Genomic DNA, 20,558 nt, shown 5'->3' on the forward strand with positions numbered 1-20,558 from the left:
GAAGTAATGTTTTAAAGGGAATATCAAAAATTACTAAATAATAAAAAAGAGTTGGTTTTGTTCAAGATCTATCATACTTAATGTGTAATTCTTCTCCAAAATTTGTGAATTCCTGGTGATCACCTTTTTTTTTTTTTTAAGATTTTATTTATTTATTTGACAGACAGAGATCACAAGTAGGCAGAGAGGCAGGTGGTGGAGGGGGTTGGGGGGAAGCAGGCTCCCTGCTGAGCAGAGGGCCCGATGATGCGGGGCTCGATCCCAGTACCCTGGGATCATGACCTGAGCCGAAGGCAGAGGCTTTAACCTGCTGACCCCCATGGTGATCACCTTTTAATTAGGTTCCATTTGTAGACTTAATCATACTAGAGCAAAAACACAAACTAAGAGGTAAACATGAGCTATAGGAGCTATAGTTCTTGCCTCTTTGGGTAAGTATGTAAAAAAAAAAAAAAAATATATATATATATATACACACACACACACACACACATATATACATATATGTATATGGTAAATATAGTTTCATAGACTCAGATCACATAAATGTATGTAAATGTAAGCTCTTAAATATAAACTGTGGAAATTATGTATTATGGGACATGTCTTTCAATTCTTCCACAGGTGGAAAATTTTAAAAAGTAATACATGTAAATTTATATATTTTTAGAATAGGAAGCAGGGGTAGGAGCAGAGGGAGAATGAAAGAATCATAAGAGGGCTCCATGCCCAGCACTGAGCTGGAGTTGCATCTCAATATTACAACCTTGAGGTCACAACCTGAGTCGAAATCGAAAGTTGGGTGTTTAGCCACCCAGGCACTCCACATGTAATTATATTTTAAATCATCCATTTGATATTCTGTCCTGAGAGAAATTTAGGTATGTTTTGATTAAATCCAACCTATTATGAATAGGCTTTTAAAATAATTCCTTTAGCTTTGGTATTTCTAGCCACCGGAAATGGGGGGGGTAGAAAATTAAAAATGTGAAATAAAATTACAGTAAATAATTTGGTAATAAGAACAGTCAGGTTGGGGCGCCTGGGTGGCTCAGTTGGTTAAGCAGATGCCTTTGGCCTGGCCATGATCCCAGGGTCCTGAGACGGAGTCCCAGATTGGGGTCCCTGCTCGGCTGAGAGCCTGATTCTCCCTCATCCTCTGCCTGCCGCTCTGCCTACTTGTGCTCTCTCTTAATCTCTCTATCGAATAAATAAATAAAATCTTAAAAAAAAATTAAAAAAAGAACAGTCAGGTTATAGCAAAATTGATTTTCGGGAATATGTGTTTTGTATGAAGATGTGGATAACAAGAGATTTTCTTTTCTGCAAATATGTTTATAAATAAAATAAATATATAAATAAAAATATATGCATATATATATAAAAAATATATGCATAGGAAAAATATTTGGCAATATGTAAATTTCTTCAGAGCCTAGATCCATTGTTTCTAGTGATATATTGAGTGATACCAAAATGTACAAAGAAAAAAAATCAAGGCAAATCAGATTAAGAAGAAAAATAGTACACTAATGGATGCTAGGGATTTGTGCTGCTAAACTAGCTTAGGTGAGAGATGTACACAAGATGTATCTTGACTTCCTCCTAAAGCCTTAATGTCTTTATATGAAATGAGTGTTCCTATACCCAAGCTCAAAGTTACAATCTGTATGTTGAATGTGAAACTTGGCTTTTGATGTATAAAGAGATAATTTTGAATTTTTAATAGCTTTATTGAGATATTAGTCACATTCCAGATAATTCATCCATTTAGAGGGTACATTTCAGTGTTTTTTACTATTTTCACAGTGGTGCTAACATCCCCACCATTTTAGAACATTTTCATTTAGAACATTCTCGTTCTAATGTAACATGTGATGTTTCTGACTGGCTTCATGTGATGTTTCTGACTGGCTTCTTTTTTAAGCATGTCTCTTCAAGGCTTATATGTATCATAGTATGCATCACTACTCCATTCCTTTTTATTGCAGAGTAATATTCCAGTGTATGAATAGATCATATTTTATTTAGCCTTTCAGAGGTTGACAGGTGTTTGGGTCATTGCCAATTTTTGATTATTATGAGTAATGCTACTATAAAGTTCCATGTACAAGTTCATACATGGACATTTGTTTTTATTTCTTTCATATATATATATCTAGAAGTGAAACTGCCGGGCGTTATTCCCAGTTTAACATTTGATGAACTGTCAAACTGTTTTCTGAAAAAGCTGCACATTTTACCTTCCCAGCAATTTAAGAGGCTTCCCATTTTCCACATTCTCATCATCCCTCATTATTATCTTCTTTTTGATAATATATAGTCAAATGAATATTGAAGTTATATCTCACTGTGCTTTGCATACTCTGATGGTTAACAATGTTGAGTGTCTTTTCAGGTGTTTGTTGACGGAGGTAAGTTGCCCAACTTTTTTTTTTTTGGAATGACACCTCTCGTTTATGAGTGGCTCCTGGTCAGCAGAGATAGACTCGTCTTTTTGGTTTGCCTCATCTGGTATAAAGCTTCTGCTTTATGAATGAGCTGAGGTAAGGGGCAGGCATTGGGACCCAGTACTCTTGGTATAGCTTCTGCCCTGTGAGTGAAGGCTGTGTTGAGAAAGAGAGTCTAAAACTTTTCAGCCTTTCTTTGTTGGAATAGAGTTTCTGTAAGACAGATATGGGCGGCATCTGTATATGGTGGCAGCCTGACCCTACAGGTGAAGATTCTGAGGTCCTAAACCACATTCTCTGTGGGTACCCTGTTTTCATGGCTGTACCGTCCAGGAGTCGGATTCTATGTCATTGAGCTGGGACAGAGGAAGGAGATGGATAATGGGTCAAATACCACAGACTCTTCCTGTACTTACCAAGATTTAGTAGATTTTCTTGAATAATTGTCTCTCATTCACTCTATGACCCTAGGAGTTTTAAGAAATGTGAAGTGGTTAGTTTTTTTTTTTTTAATAACTTTAAACAATTATGATTATTTTATTAGGGAGAGGGTCCTAGACTTTTTCACACTATTCCAAAAGTGTCCCTCCCCAGAGGTTTTGAACTTTGGCAGTTGTCTTCTGCCTTGAAATGGAATGATTTTCAAAATGATTTTCTAAAACAAAGGTCTAGTTTGAAATGCAGTCTAATGCAATAAATCCTACAATCTCAACTGTATCCTTTTTCTTGAAGCATTGAGGAAAATTATCTAGTGGTAGGGGGAAACCAAGAATTAACTGGGGATGAGTGATTTTGGAGGTGGAAGCCATATTCTTAGATATTAGCCTGACTAGACTTCACATTTGAACCATGACATTGGTAAAGGTTTTTTTGTTTTGTTTTGTTCTTTTGTTATGTTTTGTTTTCATTTCTTTTTAAAATTGTAATCTATTTTTTATCCTGAAGTTTTCCCATTAATCTTATTATACTTTTCTGTGGCATTTTCCATTCCTCGATAATGCTTGTTGTGGAGTCTTTCTTCTTCTTGTTCCAATCCTGACAATTTGGTCCTAAAACTTACTATGTAGCTGTTAACTACAAAATGCTCTTCTTAGGTTTTTAGTTTTGTTATGCTGCTTCCTAGATCCAATGTCTATTTCTTTCTTTTTTTTTTTTTTAAGATTTTATTCATTTATTTGGCAGAGAAAGACACAGTGAGAGACGGAACACAAGCAAGGGGAGTGGGAAAGGGAGAAGCAGACTCCCCGTCAAGCAGGGAGACCGATGTGGGGCTTGATCCCAGGACCCTGGATCATGACTGGAGCCAAAGGCAGATTCTTAACGACTGAGCCACCCAAGCACCCCGCCCCCAAAGCCTATTTCCTGATGAATGTCATCTCTTAACTAGAGTACATCCTTAAGACACTTCATAACAAACTATGTCTTCCTGTACCTTTATACCATTGAAAATTACTTTCCCTTATTTTTTAAAATATTGATATTTTGAGAGTAAGTTTTCTTTCCGTAACAGTGGACTGTTTTGTATATTGTCAGTCTAGTTTACATTTTTTTGCTAATGACTTTTTTTTTTCCTCTCTCCCATCTATGAAATCTTTTGGTATTTTTTTTCCCTTTAGCTCTTATTTATTGATTTATTTAAGCTCTCCTTGCCATATCACTAGTCTTACTGGAAAGTATTTATTCTTCAAACCATCTTGGACCTTCCCATCCTGTTATAAATCCCTAATTACATAAAATATTCCTGTGTTCTTTTTACTATCCTTTATTCTTATAACCTATCAATGTCCAGCTGATTATTTTGATTCCTGATATTATTCATTAAACCTTTTAGTAAATACTGAACAGTGCTCTTAGAATACAGTCAGTCCTTATAAGAATCTACTGTTCCTGAAATCTGTGCCTTTGCCTCCTTCCCCTTTTCATCTGCTTGGTTCCCTGTGTTCATATCCTGTCAACTGCATGGGTCAAACCATTCAGCCAATTCATGTATACCTAACTAGGCCCTAAACTCCAGGATCAGTCATGATCCCTACAGTTATCAGGAATCAACAGAGTATGGGTAGATTGATGGCTCACAAGCAGATTGGTCATGTTTAGGACCTCATTAGGAACTTGTACCCTGATGTTGGTAAATGAAAGCACACTTTTTAAAAAATGATTTATTTATTTATTTGAGAGAGAGAGAGAAAGGGAAGGGAAGGGGCAGAGGGAGAGAGAAACTCAAACAGACTCCCTGCTGAGCACAGAGTCTGACATGGGGCTTGATCTCAAGACCCTGAAATCATGACCTTAGTGGAATCAAGAGTGGGATTCTTAACCTAGTGAGCCATCCAGGCATCCCTGAAAACACAGTTTTGTGTTTGTTATCAAGCCCTGGCTGTTTATACTATTTATTACAACTCTATTCTTCCACCCTTACCACCCTAGTCAGAGCTCAGATTCTCTCATAAAGATTTCTAGTTCTCTTCAGGTGTAAGAACTACCTGGAGCTCTTAGCCTCTGACAATGTCCTCAGTATTTATTTCCAGAACTTGCTATATGTTTTTTTATCATCAAAAATAGTAATGATGACTGATAGACAAACTTACCTTTAAATGGGCAAGACAAATACAATCTACATGAGATAGTTAAAAAAGAGTTAACTTCTAAATTGTGTCACACTGACTAATGGTTCTAAGGAAGTTCATAAAAATAGAAGATTTGAATAGTGACTGCTTTGTTGTAGGAGTTAGAACACGAGTTGGATCTAAATTGTTATCATTTAGTGAAAACCTCCTATGTGCCACAGTCTGTTTTCCTTATTTAAAATATGCAACCATTTTTCAAAATATTGATTTAAAAAAATAATAGATCAGTATATCAAGCTTTAGAAACAAGTTACTGTTCAAGTTTACTGGCTATCATTTACATTGTTCCATCAGGATGCAAATTCAGGTCTCTGCTTTATCTCAATGCCAGTGAAATTACACCAAGCTACTCTGCCTTTTCCTTTTCTTAAAAAGGAAGAGTAGGCTTTAGGTCACAAGATATATTTTAAGTGAAAGAAACAAGCAAGCAGAAGACCATGTGTATAAATGACCTAATGGGGACAGGTTGTACTAAGACTAGACACTCTCCAGTCTTTGTGTTGAAAGCACCAAGGAGGCAGTGATGTTGGGGCATAGTCCAAAGTGATCAGAAGCTCTTAGGACAAAATCTTGAACTAGAATGATATTCTAGTTCTGCAGCAGCAGAAGTGGTAAAAGCAGCAACAACACTCCATCAACAGCAACTTATTATCCTTTTTGTCTAGGGAGGGCTGGACAGAATGCTCTTCTCTCTGAGCTAACCTGACTTCTAGGTGTTTTACAACCACTGAGTTAAGTTTAATTTCTGGGTTTCCATGGGATTTCTGCAACATTGTATCAATTTCTCCTGCCTAGTCCTATCACACATACTTTGCTGATGCATGAAATTCCTAAAGCAGAGCACAAAAGCTTTCTTTTTACCATTTCAGATGCAAGTTTAAAATGCAAATTCTACTATGAGATGTAAGTAGTGTGAAATCAATGACAGATGTTTTCCTGTTTTGAGAAAGGAGACAGAAGAGAGGATAACAATTGGTCTTCAGCTGTAAAGAAGAAATTAACAGTAAGAGGAGGTTGGGGATATGTATAAAAATGTCAGTCCTATTTCCTTTGTGGCCTTATATCAAATTTCCTTCATCTGTTTTTAGGTAAATTTTGCAATAACTATGTACCTTTGACCAGGCACCTTGATATAGATACAACTCTTTAGGGGTAAATTTTTACTTTTTCTGCCCTCCATGCACAACTGAATTTTATGACTACCATTATCAATTGGGTAATGAGCCAATAATTCTAAAGGAATTACGTTAATTTTATATTTTAATGATGACAACAGAAGGCATTATTTGAAAAAAAGTTGGACATCTCAGTGTATTATGTAGATTATAAAAATTTATGTATATTTTTGTATACTAAAGATCTACAAAAATACAACTGCAGCGACATTTTGCTGTTAATTTTATTTCTATTTCCTAAAAGAATTAGTGAATTACTAAGCCAAACATTGTTAAGAGCAGCCTGGGTATTTTTTGCCTTCTTTTGTGTCATCCACTGTTCCACAAAGGTGAGGTTTCTGGGGAGCCATATCATTCCTTAATGATCTGAGCATTTCCTTGAATTAAGTCTGATAAAATAAATGCAGGGATTCCTCAGTCTCTTAATGCATTTGTTTAAAAATTTAGGCTGTGTGTAGAAGGTTTTATTAATTCTGCTGTTTAAGTTGCTGTGTTATAAGATGTGCTCATTGCAATTATTTGTTAACATCTTGGCTTTCCCATTATATCATTGTGGGCAGCACTCCTTCGGGGGTCTCTTGTGCTCATTTGTGGCTTGCTGGGTTTGCCAATAATGCCAGCCCCTGATTGATCTCTACCTGACCATTTCTAAGGATTGTATTTGCAGGGAGAAAACTAGAGGGATGAGGTTATGTCTCCCTCTGGAACAAAGGGCCGTTTGCATGTTGCCTGCTATAAAACAGTGGTTTCCTCAGGTTGTGTTCCTCTGCTGTGATATAAACTCCGTGTGCACACCATCTATCTGAGCACCTGTACATCACCCCTGTGGGTTTTGTGGAGGCAGAACTGACACCAGCTTGAGTCCCATGTCATTTGCTCTACTGTGAATAATATCGTCCCTTTGTCTCCTTCTTCTGCCAGACTTCATAAAAGAGTAACAGAGTAAGTTATTAGCTTGTCAAATCAAATCATAGACTCTTCTACCTATCAGCTCCCTAAAGGGGGTTGTGTTTTTTATTCATTTCTATTCCTTCAATGTCTTAAAAATTGCCTGGCACTTACAGAAGTTTCAGTACTTTTTTTTTTTAAATAATTTTTTTAAAAGATGAATGAATTTTGTTGTTACAGCACTAATACATGATTCTTTAAATTGAAACATTGATACTTACAACTGGGAAACTTAAGGAAGTTAATTATTCTCTAAAACAATGTTGAGGAATTTTATATGCTGATGCTTAGCATAACAGTTCTCTCCATGTCAGGGCAATGATAAGAAAAATTATAAAGATTATCCTAGTTTTTGATAGAAAAAAGATAAATTCCTGATTTACTTTAAATGGAAAAAACTCAACTGAATTGTAAAATGTGTTTACTTGTGGTCACTTCCTAAATCTCACTATTAACCATACTCCCTCTACCGTGGTCTGTAATGTGAGAGGGGGTGGGGACATAATCACTTCACTCTTTTCCATGATTAAATCATGACAGTTATCTGAAGGAACTACATTCCTTTGTGTCCCTGCTCTTAATTGAAAGTGTGCAATTTAAAATGCCTTCTCTTTCCTGCTCATGTCAAAATAGCAAACATGCTCCATCTCCATCCTTGGTTCTCTAATGGTAAGTTAGCTTATGTTTTAAATGCTCTGCTGGGCCAGCCAGATCCCCTTCAAGACAAAAATACTTTGATTGCTGACAGCTGACAGCTTAGCTCCTCTCCAGAAATCCCACTGACTAAAGAAAACTGCTCTAGCCAAAGTCATGCCCCTTCCCTGGGACAGAAGACACCTAATAGCTGATTGATAGGAAGGTAAAAGATCAGCCTCCTTGCTTCAACTCAGAATCTGGAAAGGGCTATCCCAAATTCAAAGTTCCATGTGGGATTGACTGAAACCTCTGTTGTAACTGCATTGTAGTTCAACTTCTCACTTTCCCTAATCTTGTTGACTCCCTCCCTGCAGATCTCTCTCAGAGCCTATTTCTGGGGAACCTAAATTATGACATTTGGGGCCAGAAGAGGTCCTAAACAATAGGCCCCTCTGTAGAATTTGGAGCAGAAGATTGATAATCCCTTGGATATTATAGCAGCATAACTATTAGACTTCTTAAGGATTCGGTGGTAAACTGGGTTGGAAATCAGTGGAGAAGAGTACACTGACTGAAGCAGTATCTTTCGCCTTTGAAAGTTTCAAAAATGTAGAAAAATGGAACCAGTTGTTATTGTTAGGAGTTATGAGAGTATGGAGCAAAGTCGACGAAAACCGTGGGATAATTAATCATCAATTTAAAGCAGAATGTAAAGGTTAGTGGGCTTCCTTGTAGCATATAAAGAGCTTTTCAAATCCTTCAGCCTGAAGGCAGATAAAACAAAGGGTCAAAAGCAGACTTAGTTTTAAGAGTAGCACATTTTCAAAAACGTTTATCTTCTTAGCCCAGCAATTTTGCTTTAACAAGGTCAACTCCTTTATACCAAGACAAAGCTTGAAATAGATAGACTAGATGCTTATAAACATTACAAATAATTTTTTATAGTTCTGGAGGCTGGGAATCAAAAGATAAAGGCATCCATAGATTCAGTGTCTGTTGAGGACCCAGTTTCTGGTCCATAGATTCTATCTTCATGCTGTGTCCTCACATGGCAGAAAGGACAAGGGAGCCCTCTGAGATCTCTTTTATAAGGCCACTAATCCCATTCCAGAGAGCTCCACCTTCATGACCACCTGAAGGCAACACCTCAAAATGTCACTGCATTGGGGATTAGGTTTCAACATATAGATTTTTGGGAGGACACAGATTTTTAGTGTATAATAAAAAGGTCTTAGTTTATAGAGCTACGAGTTAGTTATTAGAACATGTAATTTATCAAGACAAAATTGATGGGAAGCCAGTTGAGGGTATTACAAAATATATTCAATCAAGAGAAATCAAGGATAGAAATGACTTCAATAAGTCATGAACCTTTGGCCAGTTTCAGAATCTGAGTTTCTTTCAAATCTAAAACCCATTAACGGAAGGAAAAACTGGATCATCAAAAGAGAAGACTATAAGGTAAGTAAGTATATACAGAAATACTTCCTCACTCACTCAAAGGCTATTTACTTGAATAGCTATACCCTATGGAAAAGTTTACACTGATACCTAAGTACCAAAAATCCACTCCAAATGGATTTCTTGTTAGAGAAATACATAGATGAACTTTATAATAAGTGAAGTCTGGCCCAAGTCTAGCTCACAATGAGTACAGTGGGGTCACCAACACACCAGTTATTATTTACAGTGTGAATGTAATATTTATACTTGGTAGTTAGAAGAACTTCTGTATTAGTCACTTAGCCTGTAGAGAAGGATTACTATAATAGGGAAGACAAGATCTGTATGAATCCTAGAAGGTGTCAGCAGGCGACCACAAATTCAAACAAAGAGAAGCCTCACTTTCAGCTATTGTGCCAAATGAAATATCTTTGCCAGGGAAAATTAACATGACTTTAGGTACATGGTACACAGCTATTGAGCTGGTAAAAGCTTAGTTTTTTCATTCCTATTAGGCAGGAGAGCAAGAAGTAGCTCATATTCATGTGGAATAGACCATAGAACACTTTTATGGTTTTGTCCTCAAACTAGATTAACGTTCTAACCTTTTGTCATAATATAGTTTGAAAAGATTTGGGCCATCTGGGTATTCTGCAAAATATAATTTTGGTCCATTATACCAAAGATATTATTTTAATCCAGCTAGAATGACAAGGCATAACAACTACCTGTAAGTTCTTGATAAAGCGCATATGTTCTAGACAATGGAAGAAAAATTCTATGAAGATTCAAGTGTTATCACATCAATGCAGTTTTGTCACAAGTTCAGAAATCTGATGCATGGCAGGATTTTCTCTCTGAAAATTATTGCATCTTTCATGCCCCACCACTAACAAAGGAGCTCAGTATCTAGAAGACTTCTTCAGGTACTGAAGGCAACATATGCCACGTATGGGTATACATATCCAATGTTTTACTGAACAGTAATGTAGACAGCCAACTCTAAGGAGGGCCAGTGCTGGGAAGAAATCTTAAAGGCACTGCTACTTTGGTTCTATAACTCAACAGAACCCAGAATTTGATGTTTTGAGTGGGAAAAATACCAGTGGAGTTAGGACATGCCCTTGTAGAAAAATTATGACATATGCCATAGATCTAGAATTCTGGCACAAAGCCATTCCATCTGTATGAGAGAGTTTCATTCTATTGAAAAAATGGTTTCTAAAGTGTTACTGAACCTTGCCAGAGATCGATTAACAGGAGCAGGACCATGACCAGGCAACAGAGCTGCCCATAATTAGCTGGTTGTTATTGTACCTACCAAGTCATAAGGTTAGGCATATCTAGCAGAAATCCATTATATGATAGAAGGGGCGCCTCTTGGACTTGAGAGAAGCAGGGTCAATAGGCACCGGTAAGCTTTATGAGCAGGTTGTCTAGACCCCCATGTGATCCACCATGATCAATACACTAATGTCTCTCCTTCAGATCCATCCTATGCCATCATGTGATTATGTGCCTTATGACCAGCTGACAGAAAAGAAAATAAAACAATCTTGGTACATGGGTGCACTGGCTTGGTTTTAGGGTTGAAACTGAAAATGATTGCTGCTGCTATGCAACTAAACTCAAGAGTGCTTTGAAAGACAGTGGTAAGGATATATCCTCCTGATGAGCAGTCCACATTGCATGGGTCCTTAAATATTGCATGAAAAGAAAAGAGGCCTGAAGTAATAATGTATATGGATTCATCGGCATAGGTGAATATCTTGAATATGTCAAAGAAGAATATGTTTGGTACCCAGGTGATCTACTGGTATATATCATTTGACATTTCCCTGCTCTACATAATGACAAATGTACAAGTACAGTAGTTATAGCTTTCAAAGAGCATAGTGATTAGGGTTCAGAATTTTCTAGTACACATCCTCTTAATAACTTGCCCCAAGAAAAGATTAGACACAGTATAGGATGAGCTTTCCCAGATGGGACAAACTTATGACACAAAGCACATGGACCTAAGTGGCACATGGATAGACTACAGTCAATGCTATGGTATACCACAGGGATCCTCCTTCAGGAGCAAGACATTCATTCTTCCAGTGACAGGAGTGTTGACTGCTGATAGCTCACTGTTAGGTTCCTCTCTTGGCATTACCCTCAGCTTAAGGTACTGCCTCATAAAGGTTCTTTTTCTTCCTCAGAGGCAGTTTGCCTCAAATGACTAGTCAATGTTGGTGTTCATGGCCTGAGTATCCTGTGTCAACTTGGGACAAGTTTAAATGGCCATCCCAACCTCAGTGCAACATATGTTACTTGTTGAGGTATTTGTTGCAACTGTATTACAATTCAATTTCTCCCTCCTTGCCTCAGTACTTTAGTGTAATTTGAAAATGTTGGGGTTCAGGAGTGAAGAGTCAAGAAAGAATTCTTGAGGTGTCTTTGGTGTGAAAAGGGTGGTTTTATTAAAGCTTGGGGACAGGACCCATGGGCAGAAAGAACTGAGCTGGGATTGTGAGAAGTGACAGATTATATACTTTCAAGTTGGAAGGGAATTCAGGATAGCGTAAGCCTCTAAGGAATTTGGAAGAAAGATTTCTAGGACTTTGAGGGGCTAGCTATTGATAGGAAAAGTTCACTTACTACTGTCTAGTAAAACTTTAGTAATGAGACCTTTCAGATATATATCAGTGAGCCATATGCTTGGAGGATGATTGCTTTCATTATGTCTTGAGAGGGTAGAGATAGAGGAAGTTTCCCAAGGGGTTATTCAGGATCCTGGAGGTCTGGCTAATATCAAGCTAAGGGTGCCTTATGCCTCTAGCAAAGTATTAACATTGAGGCAGCTAAGCTCTTTGAGGAAGGTCATCTACCTGTCCTAAGTACTTGTCAATGGGCTGTAAATTGTAAGGAAAATTGTTTTTCTCTTGCCTTTTTTCTCCACATCAGTGTGTCCTAAATACACCCTTCCTAATAAAATTCCTGCATGCAAATATCCATCTTGATATCTGTTATGGTGCAAATGCTTATATGCCCCCAGAATTCCTATGTTGAAATCCTCATGCACAATATAAAGGTATAGGAGGAAGCGTCTTTCGGAAGTAGTTAGACCATGAGGGTGGATGAGACCATGAATGGGATGAGTGCTTTTGTAATGGCAGCTCCTGAGAGATCCATAGCCCCTTCTGACCTTTGAGGACATGGAGAAAAGCATCCGTGTACAAACCAGGAAGTGGGCGCTCATGAGCCACCACATCGAATCCTCTGGCACTGTGATTTTGGATTTCCTAGCCTCCAGAACTCTAAGAAGGTTTGATGCTTATCAGCCACCCAGTCTGTAGTATTTTGGTATGGCAGCCTACAGGGAGTAAGATAAAAATCTGCTTCTTTCGAAATCAACTTCTGGCTTCACTAGTATTTTACTTGTTCCTACACGCTTGGCAAATTTCCCACCTACCAATAAAAAGTCATGGGCAGCCAATTCCAAAATATGACCCAGCACTGCTCAGAAATGTCTACTAAAGAGATGAGAGCTCTCATCTATTTCCTGCCTTCACATAATTGTTCGTAGCATTTCATTTTCCTGAAAACTCTTCCCCTCACTCCTGCTTCTCCTGGTTCTGATTTTACTTCAGGATTATTTTAGTCTTAACTCTCTGTAAAGACCTCTTTCATTGTCTCAGCAATGCTCCCTTTCTATGTTCTTAAAGTTATTTGTATCATGAATATGACTGTAAGCACACTCTATTTTGTATTATTTGTTTTGGCTGCATGTTGCGTACGGGTGTATGCTGTGTGGATTAAGAACTTGGGGGCAAATATTCTTAAAATGCAATTTCCTATGTCCAAGTGAACAGACCTTTGAAAATATGTAAGTTATGTGTGGAATGTAAGTTAAAGATGGGTTTTGGAGTCAGCAAAATCTAATTACAAATATCAACTCTCCCATTTGAAGTGAGCAAATTATTTAACCTCACCAAGCCCAAATTTTCTCCCTCACCTATAAACATAACTTGTTATTTTAGAGCAGCATTATGAAGTTTAAATAATTCAGGGTTGCCTGCATGGCTCCTCAGTTGACAGTCTGACTCTTGATTTTGGCTCAGGTTGTGATCTCATGGTCCTAGAATCTAGGCCTGTGTTGGGCTCTGTGCTCAGTGAGGAGTCTGCTTCAGGATTCTCTCTCTCACTCTCCTTCTGCTTCTCCCTCCAACCCCTCTCCGACCCTCATACTCTCCCTCTCTCTAAAATAAATAAATAAATCCTAAAAAAGATTAAATAATTTACTGAAAGAGCTTAGCAAAGTTCCTAGAACATAAGTGAATATTTTTATTAATGAAGGAACATCTTTTTACCTCTTTATACCCTTAAGCCTGATTCTTGAATACAATAGGTGCTCATTGCATGTTTTTGACATGACTTACAATGAATATTCTCCAATGTTTTTCATAAAGAAACAGGATATTAATAGTAAGTTTCTATAATGGTATTAGATTTTAAACCTTTTCAGAAAAGGATAACAGCATGACAAACACTGTGTATGACCCTGGTGCTTTTCAATAGCAACTGCTTTAGAAATGAAAAATCTGGAAATTCATACTCTAGTCATGGAATAGCACTTACATCACCCAAACCTAGCCCTGCTTAATGTTGGCAGGTGATTTTTAAACTTATATTAAGCCAAAAAAGTTCTGTGGAAAAACTATCTTCTCAACTTCAGTCCTTTGAAAATCTGTCCCAAATATATATTATTTTCCTTATAAAAAATTAAAGTCCACATAGAGATACATAATCTTATTAATTCAATATTTGTGCAATGGTTACAAAAGGACCGTATCTAATTCTGGACAATGTTAATAAAACACAACATAAAAAACTTGGAAAGTTTTCAAGAAGAGCATACAAAGGATTTAATATGACTTATGTGGAAAATTGCATCTGTTAGGAAATTTAGGAAATCTGTGCTAATTTAGATGAAAGTCCAGTTAATAGGAGTTTTAAGCATATAAAAACGTGAAGAAAATAATGTATTGCTTTTATAATCATAAATATAACGTCATTATAAAGTAGTTAAATAATACAGACATATTTATACCACATTATGAAAATCATTTTTTCAATCTCTTCTCTGAAGGTAACCACAGTTTGTTCTATATTTTGTATCTTTTCTATGTCTTTAACATATCCATGCTACAAGCATATGATTCATTTTTATGCAGGATACGGTGAGCATCTTTGTTTCTGTTGAGGAATAGAAAATGTTCCCTGATTAATAAATTCTTTCTTAGGATCTCAAATATGGTTCAAATGCAGTTTATAGGAACCTCAGGAAGGAAGTATGTGTGTAAGAATGAGAACTCTCTTTCTACCTTACTTTCGACACTTCATTATCATCACTCCTTAACTCGACTACCTCTTCTTTCAAGGTTTCAAGGAGACAAAATACGAATTTCCCTTCTAAAAAGTCTGAAGACCTTTTTTTTTTTTTTTTTAAGTGTTATGTAGTTGAAATCTGTATTCTGGTTATGGAAAGCACATATTTTGAGGTCTTATATGGTTAAAATATGGGTCTCTCAAAGTCCTTTGCAAATTCTAAAGTTGTATAATTCTATGGTTCTTTAACTAAAAGCAAAAGAAAAAAACAAGGAAACAGTAATAACAACACAAAACGATTCTAGTTAGTCCCATTTCTTCTACCATTCTGTTTCTTTCTTGGCCAGTTCTGTCAATCAAGTGTAATTGTGAAATTGCCTCATAGATGGATATAAATTGAGACTAGTTTGCAACTCATTTTCTCTTTTAGCCCAGTCTGACAATTCAACTCCATGCCATTTCTTGGACATACAATGGATAACAACCCTTTATTTAAAGGACATCTGGTCATCAATATAATTTGATTCTCATCTACAGGAGGTTATCTGTGTGTGTGTGTGTGTGTGTTCAGATTAATACTGAAGACCTAAGCATAGAAATGATTATCAGCAGGAATAGTAAAGGAAGTTTAACGAGGAGATTATAATCAGAAAATGCAATAATGGGAAACTTGCTTAATGAGAATATTGGTGCCAAACTACATTATTCATAGGACATTCTGATTAGAGACAAATGCAAAATGAAACATACATTCCTTGGTGGAAGTCTTCATTTACATTTCAAATAAATACTATTACTCCAACCTTTAGCTCAGAAAATGAGCCTTCATACTGAATAACTAAAGACTCACCCAAAGATAATAGTGTACCAGATATGTTGTTAAAGAATAAATGGAGGATATAAGTACATTTAAAAAAAAATTTAAGAGTCACATTTCATTGTATATCCAGTGCAAGACATATTTTTTGTCCCACTAATAAATGTACTAAATTCAGGATTTCTGTCCATGAAAGAAAACTTGGCTATAAATGGATTTACACATTTTGCCATTTTATTATATTCTAATAGTGCCCCGTCTCTTTTTAAGAGTCAATCACAGCTCATCTGATTAAAGCAAAGTGATAATGAGACCTGGATTATGGATCGCAGCTTTTCTCATTAGATTTTTTTGGCCATGAAATGGATTCTTGGTCTTAACTGGCCGTATCACAAATACTACAAAGTGAGGATGAATTCTCTTAGAATAAATATTCTGTTATCTGTTAAGACTATTTCTCAGAACAAATATTCCTAATGAATGTGTGTATTTGCATATGTATTAGTGTGTATAGAGCAGTAAGTATGCTTATCACAATAACCTGTGGAAATGTGCACTGCAAAAAAACAAACAACCCCCCCCCAAAACCCACTTCATGTATCAGGATTATCCTAGCAAATACTGTTAGTCTACACACCAGCAGATGAGCTATCAGCGTGTTTACAAGGAGTCCAGTTACCTGTATTTTTCTTTCCACAGAAGAACCTGGCCAGTAATCAAAAGGGGAATATTTTGTAGGACACCTAGTTTTAATTTCTTCCCCTATGGCAGGCTAAAATTCTAGTGAATTCATCTTTGGCTTTAATAATGGAGCAATGGATATATTATTAGCATTTTCCAGCTTTATTGGGCCACCAAACCTGTTACATATTGTGGCATGTTGCCTACTATTGTCTTTTCAAACCACTTTAAAACTCTAATATAGATACAGTATTGCAAGAATATTGGAATATTTCTGAAAGAGCAATTACTTGGTGCCCTTCCAAGTTTGAAGGGGGTAAACTGATGCGATATATCTAGATTTCTCATAAACACTAGAGGTAGCAGAGTTAGGTGTCTATCTTTGAAGCTTTCAATTCTGTGGCATTTTTTCATTGGTAAGACTAGATAAAACTAAGCATATCATGGATTGTGGAGTATATGCCAAATTTCTTTATATAAATATACTGTTTCTTTCTACCTCACCATCAAAACATGCCTGTTTTGTGTTTTACATTGTTAAAGTCAGAAGTTCCAGAAAAAGTAATTTGTTTTATTAATGTGCTAATGACTGAAGGAGTTTAATGTTTACATTTCCCTGAAGACAATTTCTAGAATCTTAGATCGCTTAAGCTAAGTAATTTAATTAAAAATATCTCATACAGTGAATAGATTTTTTAATCTAATATCTATTTTTTTGTGGATTGTTTAACTGCTCATTCTGACTACAAATTACATCTATCACTCAATAAACAAATACTAAATGTTTTCTTGACAAAACAAGCTGTAAAAAATGAGGGATTTGTCTTCATCTGTGAAGTTTTAGTCTTTCTTTAAAAAAATCATTCATTTTCCCAATCATTTTAGCAGAAGAGAAAGCTGCTCTCTTAAGTTACAGTTACACTGAAAATGATGCATGTGTTTTATGCAAATTACATTTTAATACTTCAGGGAAAATACAAATGGTATTGAAATGAACATTTATTTCTCCAGTCATTTCCTAGAACTTACAATACCCATAACTATAACTAGCTATGAATAATGGTAATATTAATTATTAGTGCTATTGTTTTAATGGAGTACAGAGTATGATGGCATTTATTAAAATGTTCATCAACTGTATGTAATAATTGTTTGGCAACATGCTATAGTGAGTGACACAATTGCTATTAATTCCTGTGGTACTCATTGTTAGAATATGAATCATACTGACTTGTTTTGGTATTCACATGGATGTAAAAATGTAATTCCACAGGAATCTTATTGTCATTTTTCCAGAGCAGTAATTAATACTACTCTGCAAATATGAGAAAAGCTACATACAGAAATGAAGCAATGAAAGCCATGAATTTGAAGTTACAAATTATACCACTTTTTATTGTAATCATTCAGTTTTTATGTATCAGACAGAGTTGCCAAGGAAAGAGGTCCCAATTAATGAATCCACATCTCTGGCATCCAGTTGATTGTTGGAGAGTCTTAAAGCTAAGGTCCTCACAGTTAAAGCTAATTTCAGGAAGTTCATCTCTTCAGAAGGTCCTGGCCTTGCAACATTCAGAGGTCCTCTGTATTTTCAATACCTCACGAAAGTAACTATGCTAGCAGTGTTCCATCTATAGGGAGGTTTCTTGAGGATAATAGTCCCTGTTTTGTAATCCTCCTGGTCAATATTGTGAGATCATATAACAAGTATTGAGATATGTAATTACATAAAGAAGACAATGTCTATTTTAGGATGCAAATTTTATTGAGTTCATCATGGTGTGGTAGCAGAGGTACAAAGATGACTGTGGACCTGATATCTGCTGGCTATAGCTGCATGAACTTGGGCAATTTGATGAAACTTGATGCATTTCAGCTGTTCATCTTTCTAACAGAGATCATATCATTCCTTATCTATGAGGAGAAAACTATCAGAAGATTCCTTTTGAGACCTTTCAACTGAGTCATCTTCCTAAAATCTATGGCTTTGGACTAATTTCTTCAGGATAGTTACAGCTAGAAGACTTTGTCTCTCAGTCTTCTTATTGCAGGATATGCATATCTGTGTGTGTGTGTGTGTGTGTGTGTGTGTGTGTGTGTGTGTTCATGTATACTCAACCCAATCTTCTAATTTAATTTCCCATTTATCTTCCCCATGTTTGCTTTATCCTCCCCAAACATCCAAAATGTAACAATCATGAAGGCTACTTTGGCTTCTCATGGTGAAAGTTAAGGTCTTAGTTAAATTTCTTTAGCCAAGTATGTTGAATATATTCTATGGTTTCCACTAATAACTAACTAATTTGTTTTTCAAATATCTTCCAAATATTAGCCTTTTGACTTGTCTTTTTATATGTTCTTTCCAAAGACCCATAGTCAAGGTCCAACTATGAACTGTGGTCTTTTTCTACTGCCATTTTTCTTTAATATTGTTGACTAACTTCCTAAAGATGTGCAGTTGCTTTCACTGACTCTATGCCTAATGAGCTCTTCTATACCTCCCACGATTCCAGAAGAAGTCCTCCAGATTCTGGAAGAAAATAGTGGTTTGATTCATTCTATGAAGCAGTTGACATCCTATTTGAATGAGAGCAGACATACTCAGATGATCCATCAGTTGTCCCAAGAGAAAATTTGTGAATTCAAAGGAAAACTAGAGCAATACCTAACAGGGAGAAAATGGAGGAACACTGTTGACCAAATGTGGTTGTTTGGCCTAAGAAAATGTGGGCTCAACATATTAGTTAATAAAAACAAATTCTTTCAGAACTCAGTATGGACAGGCCCAGCCATCAAAGTTTCAAAAGAGGCCAGTGGATACCAAGATTTGGGCAACAGCATCATGAGTGGTTTCCAGCTAGCAACACTCTCTGGCCCCATGTGTAAGGAGTCTCTCATGGGCGTCTGTTTCTTTCTGGAAAAGTGGAACCTAAGCAAATTTGAGGAACAAGGGCCAAGTGATAAACACAATCAAGAACAAAGAGATGTGGTGCAGGATAGACAGGGGTAAGAAAAAACATGTTCTGGTGGAGTTGAAAACCCAGGGCTCCAAGATGGTGGCTCTGAGCCCTTGAGAAGTAGACTTCCCAGAAAGGAGAATCTTTGCTCACTGACTGCTAGGGACTCTTCTCAGGACAGCTTATCACCACCCATGAAGAAGGCACGTCACTATGTCCTGCCGGTGAAACTTCAGCATCTGACGGCAGCAATGTACACATGTGACATCATGGCCACCAGTGATGTTCTTAGGTCTATGCTGTCTTGTCAAAGACATCAAGAAGAAATAAAAGAAAGGACAGACATGTTCCTCATCAAGGCCGTGCTGCCTGTTGCCAAGAGCTTCTGCTTTGTGGATGAAATCAGGAAGCGGACGAGTGGCCTGGAGAGCCCGCAGCTGGTGTTCAGCCATTGGGAGATCATTCCCAGAGACCCCTTCTGGGTGCTAACCACTGAAAAGGAGTGCCTGCACTTCGGGGAAAAGGCTGATTCCAAGAACCAGGCCCGGAAGTACACGAACACGGTGCGCAAAAGGGAGGGTCTGTACCAGGAGTTGAAGATTGTGGAGCATGTAGAACAGCAGAGATCCTTCAGAAAAAATAAGTAACCGCTGCTTGCCTGCATGTTCTTGTCTTCATATGCCAGAGTTGGATCCTGAAGAGACCCCTCCATGCTGCCTTCTCTCTGAGAGTTCACTTTTGATAAGCTACTCCTTGTAAATATTAAAAAACAAAACAAAACAAAACAAAACAAAACACCCTTCTGTGTATCTTTCCATGCTTTTCACCACTGGTATAATTCATATTAAAATACAATTACATACAGACACAGGATTTTTTTGCCTTGTTTTGATAATTAGAGCATGTTATACTATTTTTGCATCCTAAAATTCTCATGTAAAAATATATGATTCTAAGAACTTTGAAGGAGTAATTCTTTTTAATGGCTGTACAATTATCCACAATATGGGTAGTATACTATGAGTTATTCAACTATAATGGGCATTAAGTCTATTTCCATTTTGGACCACCATGCACAGTTCTATAATGTATATACTCATTTAATGAATGAGTTTTTAAAAAATTGTTTATTTTTATGGAGCAGATTTCCATAGGACTGTAATTCCCAAGTCAGTGCTTTATGTATGTTTTAATTTAATAGATGCAATGTCTGTAACAATTTACATTTCTATCATGAAAGTGTGAGAGTATCACGTTTCCTAAATTCCTGCTAGCATAAGATGTTATCACATTTTTCATTTGCCAAGCTAATGTTAATGAAGTGATACTTCCTTATTATTTTGATTTTTTATTACCCTATGTAACTAGTGAGTTTGAACATATCTTTGTGCATTTGTTAAATTTGCAGGTCATAAATTGCTTGTTCTCATCCTTTGGCTACTTTGCATTGA

General features: G+C 36.6%; 1 pseudogene; it reads left to right on the forward strand.

The window, feature by feature from the left end:
* The first annotated feature begins 18,632 nt into the window (after positions 1 to 18,632).
* Positions 18,633 to 19,754, forward strand: LOC116874535 (annotated as a pseudogene).
* Positions 19,755 to 20,558: the final 804 nt, after the last annotated feature.

This window comes from Lontra canadensis, unplaced genomic scaffold (genome assembly GCF_010015895.1).
Source record: "Lontra canadensis isolate GAN:19392208 unplaced genomic scaffold, GSC_riverotter_1.0 scaffold37, whole genome shotgun sequence".
In the NCBI taxonomy this organism is placed as follows: Eukaryota; Metazoa; Chordata; class Mammalia; order Carnivora; family Mustelidae; genus Lontra; species Lontra canadensis.